The sequence below is a fragment of the Camellia sinensis genome, chromosome 14 (assembly GCF_055761805.1).
Source record: "Camellia sinensis isolate YWXY chromosome 14, ASM5576180v1, whole genome shotgun sequence".
Classification (NCBI taxonomy): Eukaryota; Viridiplantae; Streptophyta; class Magnoliopsida; order Ericales; family Theaceae; genus Camellia; species Camellia sinensis.
Genome location: NC_138974.1, coordinates 57,923,018 through 57,943,795, shown reverse-complemented (window position 1 = coordinate 57,943,795; position 20,778 = coordinate 57,923,018).

Sequence of the window (20,778 nt, the reverse complement as noted above, 5' to 3'; positions counted from 1 at the left end):
TCAAAGAATTGCATGTTTGCAGTTATGACTGCTGCCATATGTTAGTACACATTTCTAACAAACTCCGCACCAAACATCACAAGTTGGGAAAACTCTGGGGCTCACAGTTTTTACATCATTTCACGTTTTTTTTATGACTACAGACCTTGTAATATAAGCTTCAATACTTTTATGAAATGTGTACTGTTAGTTGGCTGTTTATTTTTGTAGGACTCGTTGACGATGTTGGACAGCGAAGGGTTGTTATCGGCGGAGGAACTAAAACTTCTTCACTATGTATTTGACGATAGCAAAAATGAAATGTATTGTTTCATTTACTACTTGCAAATTTTCAATGACAGTCCACTGTGAAATAACTATCGTTCTAAGGATCATTTATTGCTTGTAGGGACATTGTTGTTTCCATGAATCTTCATGGACGGGCATGTGAAGTTGGCACCCGGCGTGACATGCGCACGCTCAAACCAGGGTCGTGGCTATCCGACACTGTAAGTGTTGGCTGCACAAATATGAATTTGCGTTTTTCAGTACCCCTAACTCAGAAACCTTTCTAATCAACTTGCCTTGTGTCTTGCATACAATGTTCCAGCCAATCAACTTGGTGGTGGTGCAATTGACTAATCGACAGAGGGATTTACACAATGACGGGAGGCACACTGATTGGTTCTTTCCCGTATATCTGTCGGTAAGTAAGTGTTTAAAGCTACGTTGTGTATTGTGTATGACATATTTTGACAAATGTTTCCGTCAATGACCTTTACGCATTACACATGCAGACTATGATTCTAAATAAAGATATGCAACCTCTGGACCATGAACATATCGTCACATCATTTTTCGGACATGACAGATACACTGGTGCGATTGATGCATGCCAGAGGGTAATATCAATGTTCATCCCGTTATATTAAAACGAAAATATGAAAGCCATTACATGTTTGCATGGCCTCTAAACAAGGTCTGCCGTTGTGTTTTCGTGTAGATTTACGTGCCTTTCAATTACAGAGGAGTGCATTGGTTGTGCGTTAAAATTGATATGGTGGACCGTGTAGCCTACCTATTCGACTCAGTCCCATCCAACCGACCGAACAAAAGGAAGCTAAATGCAGCTAAAATTTTGGTATGTCCTTCTGGTGCATTTCTGAACACTACAAAAAACTTGAACATCCTTTACGTAAACCAACTTCAACCTTGTGGAACAGGTTGAAACTATGCACGACTTGCTGCAACTACACTTTGGAAATGATTATGTTACAGACGTGCGTACCTTCCACCGCTGCATGTTAGACGAGAGGCCAGTACAACAACTGGATGAGTAATCCACAATCCCTCCCTCACATTAATGTCTAAGCTGCATGACTGACTTAATGAACCTATTACGTATTGACGACAACTTTAATGTGAAATTATTTTTGTAGCACGTTTGACTGTGGGATGTTCGTCATCAAATTCATGCAGCAACCTGATTTAAGCCCCGGTCCACACAAGGTACATTCTACCGCTTAATTTCCATTTGTCAATCAAATCCTTCCTCGTACGTCCTCCAATTTTAACTGATTTGTCTTACGATTTTTGTGGACAAAGTTCGCTCCCTCTGTGCGTCATAAGTTGTTGGTTGACATCGTTATGGATGTCAATAATGCAAAGATCGCAGAGTACCGGGACTGCCTTCATATGAGCAATGCCACAAGCTAGGCCAGTGATGGGAATGGGCTGCCAGTACGCCACTAATTTGGGTGGCAATAGGACTTTAACTAATTTTTTATTCTTTGATTTCAATATGGATGTTAATTATGGGTCCCCAGTATTGTTTTTGCTGGACGATGTAAATATGGACCAACTGTAAACATGGATCAAACATGTCGATGTAAACATGGATCAAACATGTCGACGTGGCTGCTGACTTAGTATTGTTTTGTTTACGCATGTTTCTTGTTCGGATGAATGCGACTGTAACTGTATATAATTTACGGCTGCTTTTGTTACCGAAGTTAATTTATAATTTAATTACAAAAAAGGCAAAATTAATTTTCAAAAATGAAAGAAACCACATTATGAATGAAAACTCAATACTCTTCGTAGGTAAGTTATATATCAGCCCATTAGCACATATGACTCCAGCAAAAAAAAAACTTTCATGGCTTACAGGGAAGGATAAAAAAAAAATAAATGAAATCTACATATCTGCTGCATCATCAGCAGCGTCTTCTGAAGAGTTGTCCGTACTGTCTGACTGACTGTCCTCATCCATTGTCTTATCAGACTTCGCTTCGTCCGCCGCCAATTTGTCATCGGTCAGCCAATCAACGTTCTGCTTGATAGCGCCGACTTGCCGCTCCAAACTTGACAACCGTGTGTCCACTTCATTCAGCCTTTCGTAGATAGCTTGCAACTGCTGGAATACAGGAGCAACATGAGCTTCAACAATAGCTTCAATCTTGTTCGAATCGGACATTTTGTAGGAATATGTGTATGGTTTATTTTACTGACTACTTTTTTAAAGGAATGTACAGATTCATAATATTACACAACACTATGCTGTAAGTATTTGTAATATATGGTACATGACTTGTATGTTTGCAGAAGACCTCATGCATTGTGACATACATCGTATTAATTTCTCAAACTGGCCGAATTCATCTTGCAAAAATTCGTTCCTTCTTGCATGCACCAAGTCATCCGTTCAGTACCCCTGATCGTCCATTATTTGGCATTTCCAACACACATGCATTGTACCTTCCATCAGTACTAGCCCACTGTCATTGATTTCCACACCCACAGTTCATCATACAGTCACATTCGTCATTTGTATTTGTGCCCCATGCCAATTACATGTCTACTCATCCATAAAGGTTAGCAAAATTGCTCTTATCAGATACATATGCCGTTCCAATTGCACCGAACCTTTAAATGCAATACCCGCAGTCATTAAGTTGCTTTTACGCAGTTTGGGTAGTTGTTGCCACCAAACAACAATAAGTGTGTTCACGTCTTTAAACCTACCACCAACGTATTAATGACTATGGGTTGAAGGTAATTTAACATTTACAACCAACCACAAAAAGGTTGCAACCAGTGTTGTTTCCTTTGCATTTGGGTTTGTTTTTGCGTCCATATATTCTTCGTGAACCTGCGAAAACAAAGTTGGACTCAATCAAGAAGCTTCACACCTATGGATGCACACCACGGTAAACGTGGTCGTGGACAATCACTTGCAACGGCTGGCAGCTCCCGACCGAAGTCACCAGAATTGGATTATGCAGGTGGGTATATTGATTCCTTCGGTGATCGACGTTTCTTTGAAACAGGGTTCCCACTGTGGAGTTTTGAACCTCTACGGGATTACAACTGCACCCCAATACAAGATGCTTGCCTGGGGAAGTATTTTGGAATTCCAGTTTCACTGTTTGCCAAACGAGTTCAGTGTGAACACCACTGTCGATGTGCTTTCCTGAAGGTCACAAAAGCCCGATCGGTTGAAATGCAGCGGCAATTCCCTCATGTCAGCGACTCCCAACTTAGGCATCGTTTGCAAAGTGAGGTTGATCAAATGACTCGTCGACTCATTAGGAACTCACAGATAGAGGACGCAAAGGCAGAGTCGAAGATACATGGATCGAACCCGGCATCTGCGATAAAGGCTATAATGGAGGATCCTGCACTGGTGTCGGACCCTGACCTTTCAGATTACTCAGACTCCGAAGTTGTTGATTTGAGCGAGGATTAGCAGACCTGGACATGTGTATGACATAGTAAGCGTAGTCTTGTGAGATGGCATCGTCGCGCGAAAATAAACGACTTAGAAACTAACAGACCGTCATACTCTGCTAACCATTGCAACGGTGCATGCATTAACGTCTTCATCAAAATGATTTGTTGAAGGTATTTTTTTGGCTCACCGTCCTCGACTAAAATCTGTCTTATGATTTTTGTTGGTACGATGACAAGGTAATATTTTTGTAATGTCAATGACCGATATCAGAAACTATCATTAACCTACGTTTTGTTGATTACTTCATGTTTGTGAATCGTTCAATATGGACAACAAGGTTTAAGTGTCGGAATCATTGCCTGGAATCACAAGCTGTAATTGCAAACAAAAATTGTGCACAACCAGCCAACGGTCTCATACACTCTTACCATCAATATGGGCACAAAATGTTTTGTTTTTTCAAAGACGACGGTTGTGTGGAAGCATACCCCATGGGGTCAACCTGTGCATTACCAATTTTTCTCCCATTGTGCATTGTTATGAACTAATCAGCTCCCCTTCAAACAAAAAAATATACAATAGACCATGCAGAAACAGAGTATTGATATTCATTAATGAAGAAGTCAGCACGATGGTGAAGAAATGTACCACGCATCCTACATCTGCTTTCAACTTGCTAACAGATAATAGTTGAGGCCACAGATAAGTGACAAACAGATACTAGTTGACAGATAACAGATTTGCCAAATCTGTTAATTACAAACAAACCTGCAACACATAACAGAAGTTGTTCATTACAACCAAAATTGATGCACCCAGATAAGAGAACCTGCAACAGAAAACAGGCCACAGATAAGTGACAATGCACCGAAAAAATTCAGTCATCCACAAAGCATCCACAAAATTCATCCACAGAGCATCCACAAAAATGAATCCACATACCATCCACAAAATTCGTCCACAGATCTGCCAAATAGCATCCACAAAGCTCTTACAATGACACCAATGTTTCCCAAAATTCATTACAGACTAACATTATAAGTCACATCATAATAACTTATAAAATTCATTCCGTACATTCATTCCATAATAAAATTCATTCCACAAAGCTATTAAGTTACATAAGTTACATCATAATAAAATTCATTCCATAAACATTACTTACATAATGAAGTACAATACAACAAAAACTGGTACAAACTTCCATTCAATTTCCCAAAATACAAACAAGTACGAAAGTTACATGATCAAGTACAAAATGATAGAAGGGCTGTGCTACATCCCCCGAATTTGGGGGCCCCTAATCCCCCGAAAAATCAGAACAAGGCAAAAAAAAAAACATGCCCAAAACGACGTTGCTTTGGGCATTAGGGGGATTAGGGGGGGCATTTTTAGGGGGACAAATCATTTCTCAATGATAGAAAATAGCAAAATGATTTGTCCCCCTAAAAATGCCCCCCCCCCTAATCCCCCTAATGCCCCAAACGACGTGGTTTTGGGCAAATTTTTTTTTTTTTTTTTTTTTTTTTTTTACCGTTTTTTTTTTTTTTTTTTTGCCTTGGTTTGAAATTTAGGGGGATTAGGGGGCCAAAAATTAGGGGCATGTAGCAAGGCCCTAGAAAAAATAATGAAATACACCATCGCTTTGATTATATTTTCTATCCTTTCAAGCCTTCGACCATGGTCATTTCCCAAGTCATGAAGCCTCGTCCTTACATCGTTGAAGTGTTCTACTGTTAAAGCATCACCAGCTCTAGTGTTGGAAGGGATTGTGGACATAACGCCTTCATCATCTTCAGCCACGAAGTTGAAGTAATTGCAATGGGGAGTGGGAGTGGTACTCTACAATGCATGACAATCAGTTAGTTGAATACGACAAATATTACTGTGACTACTAAAGGATTAAAATTTCCAATACATACTTACATATTTTGATGGGCAAACAAAGCACAAACGCCCTTCATTTCCATTCTTATTGTTCTGACAATACGTATGGCAGCGGTTCTTCCACAATTGCACAGCCTCGTTTGTAATCTTATGTTGCTAATGTTAGAAGAAGAAGCCATTTTTAAAATCCGCATACATGAGAAATTTGTAGTGGTCTGCTATGCTTCTGTTTGATGGGGTTAATAGCAGGTCTAGGTTAATTTGAGGGACAGAGTGTGTCTTTACTGAAAACATCTATTTGTTCAAACTGCCATGTTTAATAGCATTTGCACAGAGGTTACACAGACTAAACTGTTAATAGCATTTGAACAAACATCGCAGCTCAATGTACACACGTAGCATTTTGAAACTGAACAAATACAGCAGTTTCAAACATAGCATTTGTGATTAATTACAGACATGTTACACACATAGCATTTTCAATCTGAACAAACATGGCAGTTTTACAAACATATCAGGTCAATGTCAAGTAAATTATCAATCACACATGTTAAACAACTATTATCAACAAATCATGCTGAAGTGAAATGATTAGGGGCAGATTGTTGGAGACTGTGATTCAGTAATTATCAAACTGAAATAGTTATCAACAAATGACACATGTGATTTTCAACAAAGCACATTGAAATACTTATCAACAAATCAGTAATAGTTATGAACATTTAAGTTCAGTTTGATAATAGTTACCAATGTTGATAATAGTTAATTCAAGTCACGCAGCTAACACATTAGTTGATAGCAGTTCATTACAACAATTCATGCGTGATTGACAACAAATTCAGCAAAATCACATTATCAATCACACATTGAAAATTACACAACTATATGCATTCGTTCAACTAATTATCAATCTGCATAATCATACTATGTTCTGCAAAGATGTGATCCTTTCATTTTATGTTGGATCAGTTTCTGCGTATTCATACTACGTTCTGCAAAATTTATACTTTAACTCTAAAAGGTAAATGCATAAATGTTCGTCACAATATGTGCCGCATTTTTCAAGCATACCATTTATCTATCTGCATAACAGTAATTTTCAAATATATTTTGTGAATCACAACCCTAACTTTTTTATTTCAGCGTTTGGAGGACGAACCTGGTTCATCTATGGCCTGAAAGCCCACGTTATCGTCAACAAATTCCTTCTCTACAGCCGATGGTGGTCGCGGTCGAGCTATGGTTCGCGAAGCAGAGAAAATGAGGGCTACAGCGGTGGGTTGGGTTTACGAGTGGGTGGCCGTCGGGAGTGGTCGCCGGTGAGGCTGGGTTCGGTGGAGGAGGAGTGATTCGGTGGAGGAGGAGTGAGTGTGACAGTGAGGGGGAGTGAGAATGAGATTGAGGTGTATACTCTGTATAACCTGTATAGCAGAGCCGGAAAACGGAAATTTATGTTTGGTTTGCATTTGGGAGACGAGTTTTAAAGAAAAAAATTTCTAAAAAATTGTTTGGTTTTAGTTTTTGTGAAAAAAATTTCAAAATCACTTTCTCTCACTTACATATCAATCAATCACTTTTTCTCTCTCCTCTCTCCTTTCCAATCACTTTTTCTCTCACACACATCTACTCAAATTCTCCCAAAATATCAAATCATTCCAAACTCCCAAAAAAACAACTCTCCCAAAATACACAACCATTGTTAACATAAATTTCAGAAAATAAACCTTACACTTTTGATCATTTACCATGTGTATTATCAAGAAATCAAGACAAAATGACATACCTGAATCCATTGATGAACGGTTAAACGGAAGCGTGATTATCAATGAACTCTTTGTTATTGATTATGTTATTGCCTTCTAATCCTTTCCCCTTTGGTGCCTTATGTTTTTCCTTGAGAGGATTTAGAAAATAAAATGGCAGTGTTCTTCTTTTTTCACCTTTTTCACTTGGGAAGGAATACGGACCATAACCTTTTAAAGGTTGTAATTGGTTTTCAAAACTGAAAGGTTGTGGAAGTTAAAAATGAATGAAAACCAACGTTAACCATTATTGGTTTTAATTTCTATTTATTGGTTTTCAAAACTGAAAGGTTGTGGAAGTTCAAAAGGAATGAAAACCAATTTTAACCAATATGTTTTAATTTCTATTTCTGCCTGTCATAGAAATAGAAATTATACAACTAGCTAGTATCTACACATTAGGTCCATAACACATATACCCTTAAGCCTATTAACTAAATTGAATCACTTAAATTGTAGGCTTCTTATAAATGATAACACCACATTTAATTATGTGGTCCCATTGAGACATTATCTAACAATCTCCCATTGGACCACATATGTATCCTGAAAAATGTGCTTAACTTTACTGAGCTCAGAAATTTGTTATCATAACTTGAGGGTATCCAAACAATCTTGTCCATTAACTATATTAATATAGGATCAAAGCGGTCTTCATTACATCAATCGTAACTCGACCCACCAATGGTCACGTATACTAATACAGCTAAATGACATAGATCAATCATGGATGCGTAGCATGGAAATTACATGTGATGTGATCGATACATGCCTATTTCCAACTGGTCCTACTTAACTTTATTGAGATCAATACTTCACAATACGTAACAGAGCGTAATAAACAGAATATTTCATTTCTGCAGAAATTAATCCAATTACATAGCTAAAACTCGAGGCTGACATAAAGCAGTAATATAAATACAAACTCCCACTAAACCAGAATGTTCTCAAATAGAACAACACCCATCTGAGCAGTGTGCTCATGAAAAACCTTGGGTGGTAGTCCCTTCGTAAGTGGATCCGCTATCATGGAGTTTGTCCCAATGTGCTCTATGGAAATCTGTTCACTCTGCACTCTTTCTTTTACAACTAGGAACTTGATATCAATATGCTTTGATTTTGTCGAGCTGCTGTTGTTATTTAAAAGAACAAACCTAAAAATTTTTAAACTCTCTCCCCAAATTTTTTTTCAAAAACAACTCTCCCAAAAACAAACCAAACAGTCTTCATTTTAATTTTTAGTCCATAAGCCAAAAAATCACTAACAAAAGACAGAATGAATTAAGACTGGGACCCCCTTTCCCCGTACAAGGATCCTCTCCTTGCAAGCCCCTCCTTGTGCCCGTCCTTGCAGAGCCGTCGGGCCTACTTTTAGGCCCAATTTTGATAATCCAAACCGTTCAAATTTTCTGATTTATTCAGTATATCATACCTGTAAAAAATCAAGTTGATTTATTCACTGTAACGCCCTAAAAATTTACCCATTATATATATATATCAATGACATGCATTATTTAAAGAAAACACTTCAATAATTCATTATAATATTCATCAGAGTCTTACTAAACAAAAACATTACATGTAACATCAAATTTAATGCCCTAACGGCTTACATCTTTCCAAGCCAACACTTGGACACAAAAGTATGAGTTCTAACTCAAATATAAATAAAGCCCTAGGCTTGAGTGTTTACTTGTACTAACAATAAAATAAAACAAATAACTAGAAATAGTCTTCAAAGTCCAAGTCCTTCCAAGCTAAGTCCTTGGAGGTAGCTTATCACCTGAACCTGAAAATGATGTTCCCATAAAGGGTGAGCCACAGCCCAGTAGAAATATACTAAACCACATATAAGCAATGAATAAAGCAATAGCGTTCAACAGATGGTTAACCAAGATAATCAATTACTTCATTTTACAGTCTCATGACACTATTGTCTAAGATACGTTTTACTTTCCAACTTTATCAACATGGCTCAGAACCTGGCCAAACTTACAACAGTGAATTATATATATCATATTCACATTCTTCCAATATCAACAAACAAATGAGACTCAAGCTCAAATCAAAACACTTCATACTTCCAGATTGATACACATTTTAGTGTTGTATCAATAAAACACTTCTATATAAATAAGCACACATAAAAGTGATGCTAATGGAGTCCATCCCCTATCTCCTCCCAAACAAAATCCGGTTTAGAGGTCCATCCCCTATCTTTCCCTAAACCGTGGAGTACATCCCCTATCTCCTCCCACACAAAACAATGTATGCAAATGCAATGCTCAATCAATACACGTATTTTCTGTATCAATGCAATAGTCAAAAATTAATGACTTAACCAATGTGATTAGTTTCAGTTATTCCTAATCCACATGCAATGTCTACAACAATCACGACTATCCTCCACCGATAGCCCAAAACAGTTATTTCTAGACTGCAAATAAATATATCAATATCAACAATTCAATAGGTGAGTGATTTAAATTACACAACTACTCCATTTAATCAATGAATTCCTCAATTTCATGAATTTAACAAAATTCCCCAATCTCCTGAAATTAATTATACAAATTAATTTATTATTACAACTAGGGTTTTTCCCAAAATTACCAAAGCATTTCCAACATATCAAAATACCAAAACTTAGAACAAAACTTATAAGATGGAGTAGGAAATCCCTACCCTTGAAGAAAAGAACTGGAATGAAAAAGATGACGAAAACCAAGGTGCTCCAAACCCACGATTGTTCAGATTAAACGGAAGCCCTTGACCCTCTCTATCTTTTTAACAAAGGACTTAGGGTAGAAATACACTCTAAGTAGATCAAACCTAAGAGAGAAGGTGTGTAGGGAGAGGGAGAAGACGGTTCTAGGGTTTTAAAATAAAAAAGGAGATGAAAAATGATCCAGAAAGTCGGATCTCGGATTTTTATACCAGTCGCCCCGCTCGAGCGTGGAAACCCCCGCTCGAGCGCCACTCACAGACTCCCGCTCGAGCGGCCAAACTCCCGCTCGAGCGGCGAATGCACACTCGCAGAAGTTTTTGCAGACATGTCCCCGCTCGAGCTCCCAACTCCCCGCTCGAGCGTTATTCACGACTTCCCGCTCGAGCGTGTAATCCCCCACTCGAGCGGCCAACACTACACAGGACATACTGGATGGGTGTATTCCCCGCTTGAGCGTCCAAACCCCCGCTCGAGCGGACAAGCCAAAATCTGGGCAACCAGACTGGGTTCCTAAGCTCAACCAACCTACTCCAAATCTTCCCAACACAACCCAAGACTGAAAATAAGGATTAAAGGGTGCAAACAACATACTCTCAACAATCAGCTCCACAGAACCTAAGTCTATATATAACAAGTAAAGAAAAGGGAAACCGGGATCGCTATATTCACTCTCTCTGCTTCCAAGTCCCTATGGAGCCTCCCTTTCTCTTCCCTGCCTTGGCGCGCTCGCCCTCCAATTCCCTCTAGAGATCGCCTACTCTGCTATCCACCTCGTCCTTCTGCCTGACCAGCTCCTCATTATTGCTCATAGCCTCTTCATGTCGCTCGACCGCGGCGGCACAGGCTCTTTGGGCCTCGTCGATCTTCTTCTGCTCGCCAGCAAGTTGGAACTCGAGCGACACAACCTGGCGGTGTGTGTCCTCCAGCTCCGCCTGAACCGTTTGCAGCTCAGTGTGGACACTCTCCCAACTTGCACTCTTCTCCTTCAACTTTGCAAGCTGGGCCTTGGCTTCATCTGCCTTGAGTTTGCCACCCCCCGCCTTCCTCAGCAGGGCCCCTGCTAAGGTGGTTACCTCCATTTGAGCGAAGTATAACCCCCTTAGCAGCTCAGCCTCGTTGAATCTGGAGGCCGAGCGCAAGGCTGCCTCTTCTACAATCCCTACAAGGCGATCTGCCCCTGCTTTGGCTGGGCCTTCTTCTCCCTCCAGCCGCCCTGCGGTCCTACCGACTCCTCCTTCTTGAGGTAGAAGACCCCCCTGAGGCTGTCCCTCCCTCCTTGGCCCAGGGCCAACAGCCTCATCCTCCACTTGCCTTTCGGGGACGACCTTTGCGCCCCCTACGGCGATCGCCGCCGCCACTGGCACCACCTCCATGACCTTTGAGGCAAGCATTTATTACGACAACACCTCTCCGTCGGAACAGGACCCCCTTACCCTGAGCAAGGTAAGGTACAACATAGGCTTTCGGCAAGGAGAGCAGGTCGGAAGGGACAACGAAATGATGAGAAAAGGATATAAGCAAATGTTGTAGACAAGAAAAAGGTTAAGTTCTCTATTTGGAATCCTCTCCCATATACTCTGCTTCTTTCCAACAACTTGCTCGTCCGAGAGTTCGCTGGGGGACTACTACGTTCCCCGTTGAACTTGCCTGCAGGTTATCTGGTGGGCTTGATCATTTGGACACGGCCTGGAGGAGCTTAGACCTGTCTGATCCATACACTGGGACGAACAACATTAACACATAATCAGTGCAAATTTCCTGTCACAAACATCATATCCAAGTACAACAAAATCTATTACTTTGAAAACACAAAAAATTAAATTTAAAAAATATGAAAATACTAAAATAACATAAAAATAACAACTTCCTAACCACCTTTTAAGGCTGGTTTGGCATGTTTACAAAAAGCCAAAAGTCAAAAAGTCAATATTTTTACTTTGATCACATTATTTTAAGTCACATCACCTGTCACACACATCATTTCAACCCCTAACCCAAACGGAACTCATATTTCACAAAAAGTGAAAAAATACATTTATTTATATTTAAAAAGTGAGGAAAAAAATTGGACTAAAAAAGTGCAATTTTTGTCTTTGTGGATGAAAAAAATGTGGATGTTTGGGTTAACTTTTTGACTTTTATAAAAAAATGTGTATTAAAAAATTGTATAAATTAATGTGTAAAGCAAAATTAGAATTCGAAATTGTGTAGGCCTAATTTTTGACTTCCTGTGAATAGTAATAACTTTTTGACTTTTTGGTTTTTTTTCCCAACTTGCCAAACTTGGCGTTAATATGTAGTGTCACGTACGTTTCCGTTTCCCTCCCAAATTTGGAACAAAAACCAAAGTCGGCAGACAGCGCTTTTGAAATCCCACAGACGCAGTACTTTTCATGATGACACACATGCCGTAGCCTTTCTAATCTCACCAACTCATTTCCATTTCCCATACAAATTTCGGCTACTTTGCTGTCCCTCCTTCTCTCTCCATTTCGGTTTTGCTGTCCACCTCCAGTAACACACTCTCTCTCTGTGTCTCCATTTCGACTGCGCCAGGTCGCCGATGGTAACAGTCACCATTTTCTCCGGCATGTGTGAGTCTGTCTATTTTTTATTTCGGAGCACATTATTATTATGACCTACTGTGTTCCACTCGCACGACATTACCATTTATGAACTATGAAACTGTTCCTCCTTAGGTAATTGAAACCATACGTACGATTAGGTATACAAACTACACGGGTGACAAACTGATATTGCCATTGAGGAGTTCCAAACTGACAAACGGTCTTCGTTGAGCAGTGTAGTCGGGTTTTTATTTCTCTGCATGAAGGTAAGTTGCGTATGGGTGCTGTTGGGTTGAATGTCCGATGTGGCCCTGTTTCAAGTGTGCGCATTGGTTGTTGATTCGGGCTTCAAGTCGTAAATACTATAAAACGAGTACAACATATGGCCAATTAATTTTCGTAAAACAGTGGCATGCCATATCTGCATAAATTAACGACAACATATCGTAGTTGAAAATAAACGAAAAGTACCACTCGTACAATGCACGTACGACTCAATGGTCCGTTGATTGTAAGTTGTTAACAGTCAATTTCGTTTTGTTACAATGTGGGACTAACGTTCTTTCTGCATCCTTATGAATATTGCATGCAATTCTTTGCAGGAATTATCGTAATTGGATATGGGCGACATGTCAGACAATGCGAAGCAACTGTGAGTTTATGTCGTTCAGTATTTGATACATTTAGGTTTGCAAGGTTATGTTTCCTGTACCTACTAAATACCACGGTCTGTTCGTGTATGGCATATTGTGCCGTTATGTACTGCCATCAGGAGGTTGTGCGATTTGAGTTTGACACATTTGCGATAGCCTCAAATTGCACCATGAATTTCGTGTAATGGATTAAAACTGTGTCGATTTCTTACCAGAATATGTGCACATACGGCACATGTCGCGTATTCTGCGGAGAGCATTTGTGAAATCCATAATTCACTGAGTTATACTAAACCAATTCGGTTCATCATTTTCGGTGACAACGGAAAACGACGTTACCAATTTCACGAAAATGGCACAACTTTTGAAATGGGAAGGCAAGATTGACTAACTTGAAAGTTAACCGACGAAGATGATAGGATGCACAAAACGTACATACCACCGATGTAATTTGGCCTTGAACAAAATTTCATTTACGCTGATATTTGTTACAGGCAAAGGAAAACATTGAAGGCAAGTGGCAAAGGTTCAGGAATGGAAAGGGTTGACATTACCGAGCCCCCTCGTCGAAAGCGGCCACTTGGGCCATTTATTTTTTACAGGTTCGATCCGTGTCCTTCAAAGCGGCTCACAGTACGAATCCCTCTCGTCAGAAACATGTGACAGTATTTTTACACAATTCTGCATTACATATTTTGAACTCATAGCTTGCGCCTGTGCAGATTTCAGTTTGTACTCACAAGAAATTAAGATTTTAGAGACCAAAAGTAAGGGCCAAAATAATTTGGACCATTTATAATTTTTGTTGCAGAAATGATGTGGTTATTATATTTTTAGCAACCAAAATTGGACATTACGGATGCATTATTATGTAGTTGGGACCAAATTTGTTTGTGTCACAAATTGTGTACGTATATGTATATATATCCATCCATATCTAACATATACTTGCGCCGAAATTGACAATGGTTGCAGCCAGGAACAATTCAAGGAAAGACGAGAAGCAGACAACCCCGGACCGAATATGGTTAGTGTGCAGACATGTAGTAAGTAGAGTACCGTGATGGAAACACGTGACTGCTGTGATAGCAAAGTATGGACTTCTATTCCATGCGCGCACCAGTCATGTGCTTCCATTGTGTCGCATTCAGCGATTTCCAGCAGTCATAGAAGCCATATTGCATGTTCTTATAAACTCCGATTATTTGTAAAATTCCATGTCCGTTTTTATTTCAACTGTGTGCGAAATAGTAATTTGTATGTGCAAACATATGTAAATACCAGAAAATGTGCACACATTGCGAGTGATACAACTTTTGCTGACAATTATTTTGGACTTACAGCTCCTATTTGTCCTGTATGTGCGTCACGTTGGTGTAACACTTACAGAGCCGAAAGGATATTGGGGAAAGGTGGAAGGAACTCCCCTGTGATGAGAAGAAGAGGTTTCAGGACATGGCTAAGGCAAGTGCCAAGGAACTGGGCGAAGAAGTTGCAAAGAAATCTGCAAAGGTACTTACGTGCTTAGTGTTTTCGTAACTGCATTTGGGGAGGACCTGCTATCGACACAATGTTGGTTACTTTTTTGTATTAATGTTCACGTTAATCACATTGCAGAGTAAAATGCAAGTCCGCATATCATTGAAGGCAATTTTTGATATCGTGAACCGGTGTAACGAAGCACAAAAGCAGGCAGTCATTGATATTGGGTTCGGTGGCCTCCTGGGGTTAAAGTGTACCCGTATAGATCATAACATGTGCCAATGGTTGGTACAGAACTTCGATCCCGACACGTGTTCGTTGACTGTTCATGGCCGTCACCTGAGGCTCACCTGTGAGGAAGTGCATGTCTTATTGGGTATACGGTCAGAAGGCAATGACGTGCAGTTCACTGGTTCAATAGACGCATATCCCAATATCTACGAAGAGGTTGGAGCTGTTAAAGGAATCATTCCTTTGAACCAGTTGAGAGTTTATCTGACTGAGAGTGATGGTGCGGATGACGAGTTTCGGCGGAAGTTTGCGCTGTACGTGTTGGGGGCCATGTTGTGTCCTACCACAATGACCGCGTTGAGCCTGTCGTTCGTTCATGCCGTGAAGGACGTGACCGGTATGGGGGCATGTAATTGGGCAAAGGTGACACTGCAATTCCTTGTGAAAGGTGTTCGGAAGTATAAGATGAAACTTCAGCGCCAGGCAACTGGATGTGTTTTCCTTCTAATGGTAACGTAATCGACCGTTGTTTGTTTGTACCATGCCGATTACATATTTCATCCATTGCTGTGCATATGGTTCAATAAAATGGCAGTCGTTGCGAAATACAAACTTACCTGTTATTGAACAGCATGACAAATATACCTGTACGGGCCACATTTTTTGTAACCACGAAAAGCTTATCTTTTGAACCGGAAAGCTGCATGGGGATTCTGCCATCGAGACACATAAACACATACATATGATTGTGTTGTAAGTTGTATGCATTGTTAGCGAATACGGATTACTTTGCTCGGAAGTGTATAGTAAATATCTTTTCCCCCTTACAATGCAGCTATTTTACTTGGATCGTTTTGCCCCTCCCTGCAAGAGTACGTCGGCTACTACACGCTCCATCCCTCGGCTAAATGATTGGGGTGATGCCGAAATACGGGAGACGAGGCGACTTATGGAAAGGAAGCAAATGTTGCAGCAACATGAGGTAATCAACCCATTCGTTCTGCACATTTGACAGCATTGCCCCACCTGTGTTATGGATAACGGTGACAGACAGAATATGTGTTCCTATGACTAGGTGACAAGCACCGACAAACAGTGACCCATTCCTTAGCGTACGTCATATTTTCAGTTTGTCCCTCCCTATTTACTCTGAAATACTCGAACTTTTGGGGGGAAAACATGAAGTTTCCATGTGGACGATGTTGTAGCCTTACAAATTCAATTTTATGTACTACTTCTGTTACGAAATGAATTTTCGTTAAGCCCTGAAGTCAGATTTTTGGAAAAGCTTGAAGATTTTGGTTTTTTAACCTTGTAAAAAGGTCAAAACATTGTCGTTCAGTTATTGTTAGTTAGTTTGTAATTGAAAGTTTCTCTTTGTTTATGTAATTGGGAAAAGGTAAAGTGGTAAACATGGGATCGACTGTGAAGTTTTTATCCACACCAGATGAGCATCATTTACAACAACATTTTTTTTCCATTTCAGACGAATGGAGTAATTAATTTTTATTAGATATATTTAATATGTAAAGTGTGTATGTACACATATGTTGTGTGCAACTTAAGAAAGCAGACGGAAACTTTACGATTCACAGTTGAGCTCGATTAACGATTCAGTGCATTACCATTTTCATTTATGATTTGAATCCCGATTTGACAACTATGTTAGGTGGAGTTTCATCCAACAAAAGCGGAAAGCAACGACATTGATGATGCAATTGACACACACCACGTCAATAACAAACAGAAACCACGGATTGATGATGTTCGTTTGAGCAAGGTTGAGACTGACATTGGTGAACTGAAGGAAACCATGAAGCAAGTGCTTCACAGCAATGCGGAAATAAGGGAGATGTTGCTCAATTTCCGAGGGAAGGAAGCTGTTCACAATGCAAAGGTAAGCAAAAGCAATCAGTACACATGCTTCACACAGTTCACAGAGGTTACTTGAAGATGAAATATCGTACCAGGTTAATGTATGTGTTTGTGTGATTAGGTGGAGTCCACTGAAAGAAATTGTAACATTAACATATCCTCCAGCATTGGTGAACTGAAAGGAATGCTGAACGAACTGGTTGCAGCTATATTGTCTGGGAAACAACCGTTTACTGAACAGACACACATTGCTGAAATGAAGCAAATGATGCAGCAAGTGCTGGCAGGTTTATCGGAAACAGCACAATTGGCTCGCTCAGAGGAAAAGGGTGTTGACCCTACCATGGGAGTCGAGTTGCATGATGGCGGCGTGGTCTTCCCAAATTATTATGGTAGCCCAAATGAGGGTAATGTTCAAGATTTACAGGGGGTGGATTGGGAGGACAATTATGTGAATGGAATGTTGTCCAATGAGATAATTGATATGCACGTTGGACAGTTGCGTACCGTCCAAGAAGTTGGGGACATGCACAACAACCGTCGCCTTGCGTTGGAGGAAACATACGCAAGCGAAGAAAGCAAATCTCTTTCAGTTCAGTTTCTGTCCATGAGGAACGTTGCAAAACAGAGTTTATCTTCGTTTGATGATTTGCAAACCTTGCCACCAATGCGAGGAGAAGCAGACAATGTGCATCCTTCTGCTGGTAAGGTTGCCCAAACATTGGGAGCGGGACAAATTGTAACAGCCACACGAAAGGGAAGAGGAAGAGGAAGAGGAAGAGGAAGAGGAAGAGGAAGAGGAAGAGGAAGAGGTGTTGAAGCGACAGACGTAGGGGATATGCATTCGTGCAACGATAGCAAAATAAGTACTCGACTTACTGCCGAAAAATTCCCAAGTCGCCACATCACTTCACCTTTCGTATGTTTCATTACCAATTGATGCCGACAGCATTACTGATCATAATAGAACCATTATTTGTGTTGTATTTTAATATTTGTCATTCTACTGCAAGTTTGCAGTAACAAATGTTGTACAATTGTCTTACAGATTTCGGACAAACTCCTGTCCAAACTGCACAGGTTGGACAAGCGGTTCCGTTCAGAGGTTAGACATCGCTTCACCAATTTTAGATGCATAAGGATGTGTTATGTACTTTGCAAATCACATTTCTGAACAGTGGTGAGTTAGTTAATTTTTTATATTAATAGGAGGAGTTGATGTTACTTGATTGTTTATATTGATAGAAGGACTTGATAACACTGGAGAGCAGAGAGGTTTTATCAGCGGCCCAAGACGAAGTTGTTGACTCTGTACTTGACGACAGAAACAATGAAAGGTACGGATGAGTTTAGTACTCGCAATTAACCTGTTCCGTAGTATTTGTGAAATAAGTTTGAATTCCACAATTTTCATGTGTCGTGCTATGTTTATTTGATTCTTGTAGGTATCAGTTCTTTAATTTTGCATTCTCTATGATTTTGATGGGTTTATGATGGGTTTATGATGGGTTTATCCATGTCGTATGTAGGATTCTCTTTGAATTTAATGCAGTGGGCTACGGAAAGATCAGTGGCTAAATTTCCTGTCTGAAGTTTTCTTCTTTTGGTCTTATCCTGCACACATGTACCTATTGGGAAAATTGCAAACCACTGATATTTTCACAAAAATATTTACACATTCATGGAAACCTTTATAATTTTAATTATGAAACTTAATAAAGTTTACCAATGATTTGCAAATTTTTTTGAGAACTTATAATGAAGTGCAATTTTCCCTACCTATTTTCTTCTACTCTGCTTACATTTTCCATTTTGATCATTTTGGGATATTGTTGGCTCCAGTTTGTAAAAAACGTGTTTCTTTTTTTTTAACTTGCTGACCTGTAAATGAGCATTTCAATTTTCACATATTATTTTAGCAAATACTATTGGACATGTCATGAGTTGTAATATCTAAAACTTTGTCTTTTCATTTTGTTTTTTAAAAACTTAAAACTAATCTTCATTGGATTGGAGCCTAGTAGAATCAGGAATATCTGCCATAGTTGTACAACAGGAAAAACTAATCTTATGTTGTAGAGTTAAGCCAGATACGTTTAAGTTTTACTAGGCTGTAGGTTGCTTCTTACTGATTGATGTATACGTTTTATGTAGGGACATTGTCGTGTCTATGAATCTGCATGAAATGCCTTGCGAATGTGCTACGCGACGTGACATGCGCACGCTGAAACCAGGGGCATGGCTATCCGACACTGTAAGTCGTGGCATCTGACAATGTTATTTCCACTATATTTGCATGATGGACATATCCATGTAGGGACATTGTTATTTCGTATTACATTTAAACAAATGGCAAACCTTATTTCGCAAGTTGCCTGGTCTGTTACAATGTTCCAGCCAATCAACTTGGTCGCGGTTCAATTGACTAACGGACAGCGGCAAGTACACAAAGACGGTAGGCATACTGCGTGGTTCTTTCCAGTATATTTGTCGGTAAGTAAGTGTTTTAGGTCGGTTGTGTATTGCAGAAGACATATTTTCAGAAAACTTTGGCTGACTGAACTTTACACACTAAACATGCAGACTTTGATACTAAATCAAAAAACTCAACCTCTGAACCATGAAAATATGGTCAAATCATATTTTGGACATGACAGATATACTGGGGTGCTTGATGCATGTGAGAAGGTAATATGAATGTCCATCCCATTGAAGCGAGTAGATTTAATATGGACGTCGGTAATATGAATGTCGATCCCATTTACTTGAATGTCAATGTAAATATGAAAGTGCGTACATGTTCGCATGCCCTCTAAACAATGTCTTCGCTTGTGTTTATGTTTATGTGTAGATTTACATGCCTTTCAATTATCGAGGAGTACATTGGGTGTGCCTAAAAATAGATATGGTAGACCGTGTGGCGTACCTATTTGACTCATTGGCATCCGCCACACTGGACACCAACAAGCTGAACACAGCAAAAATGTTGGTATGTCGTGCTGAATTTCACAAATCTACTTCCACACTGTCACATCCTTCACATAAACTAACCGTCTCATTCTGCAACAGGTTCAAACAATGCATGCCTTACTGCAACTACAGTTTGGAAATGAATATGCTGTAGACATGCGTACCTTTGAGGTGCGCATGTTAGAACAAAGGCCATTACAACAGCTGGACGAGTAATCCACAAACCCTGCGTCACATTGACTTCACTCTTGAATCACTCATTTAACGAACCTGCTTATATTTTACGAGAGACTGAATGTTACATTTCATTTGTAGCACTTTCGACTGTGGGATGTTTGTGATCAAGTACATGCAGCGGCCTGATATACCCAGCGGTCCACACAAGGTACATTGTACCGCTTAATTTCCAATTGCGAAATAAATCCGTTTATTCCCTACCGCTGTAACCGTACCTGATTTGTGTTATTCGCTTTCTGTACATAGTTTCATCCTTCTGTGCGCCGGAAGTTGGTGCTTGACTTCGTTATGGATGTGAACAATACAAAGATGGGCGAGTATCGTTCGTGCATGTGATTGATTGCAATTACAACAAATAGTGCAGCGATTTTATCATGGCCTGCCAGTACGAGTGTAATTTCGATGCCCAACCACAACTGGATTACTGCATCAGCTTGTCGTGACAACTTTTTAGGTCGCAGCTGTGATAATACTAATTTCCCACGCGTATTGATTGTACACATAATTCCAATGTTTGGGACTCGAACAAACGAGGGAAAGTAGTCATGTTTGTTTGGTTTTATCGTGGCCTGTACGTAATGTGATACACATAATTCCAATGTTATGGGTACAGTACAGAACAAACAATGCAATG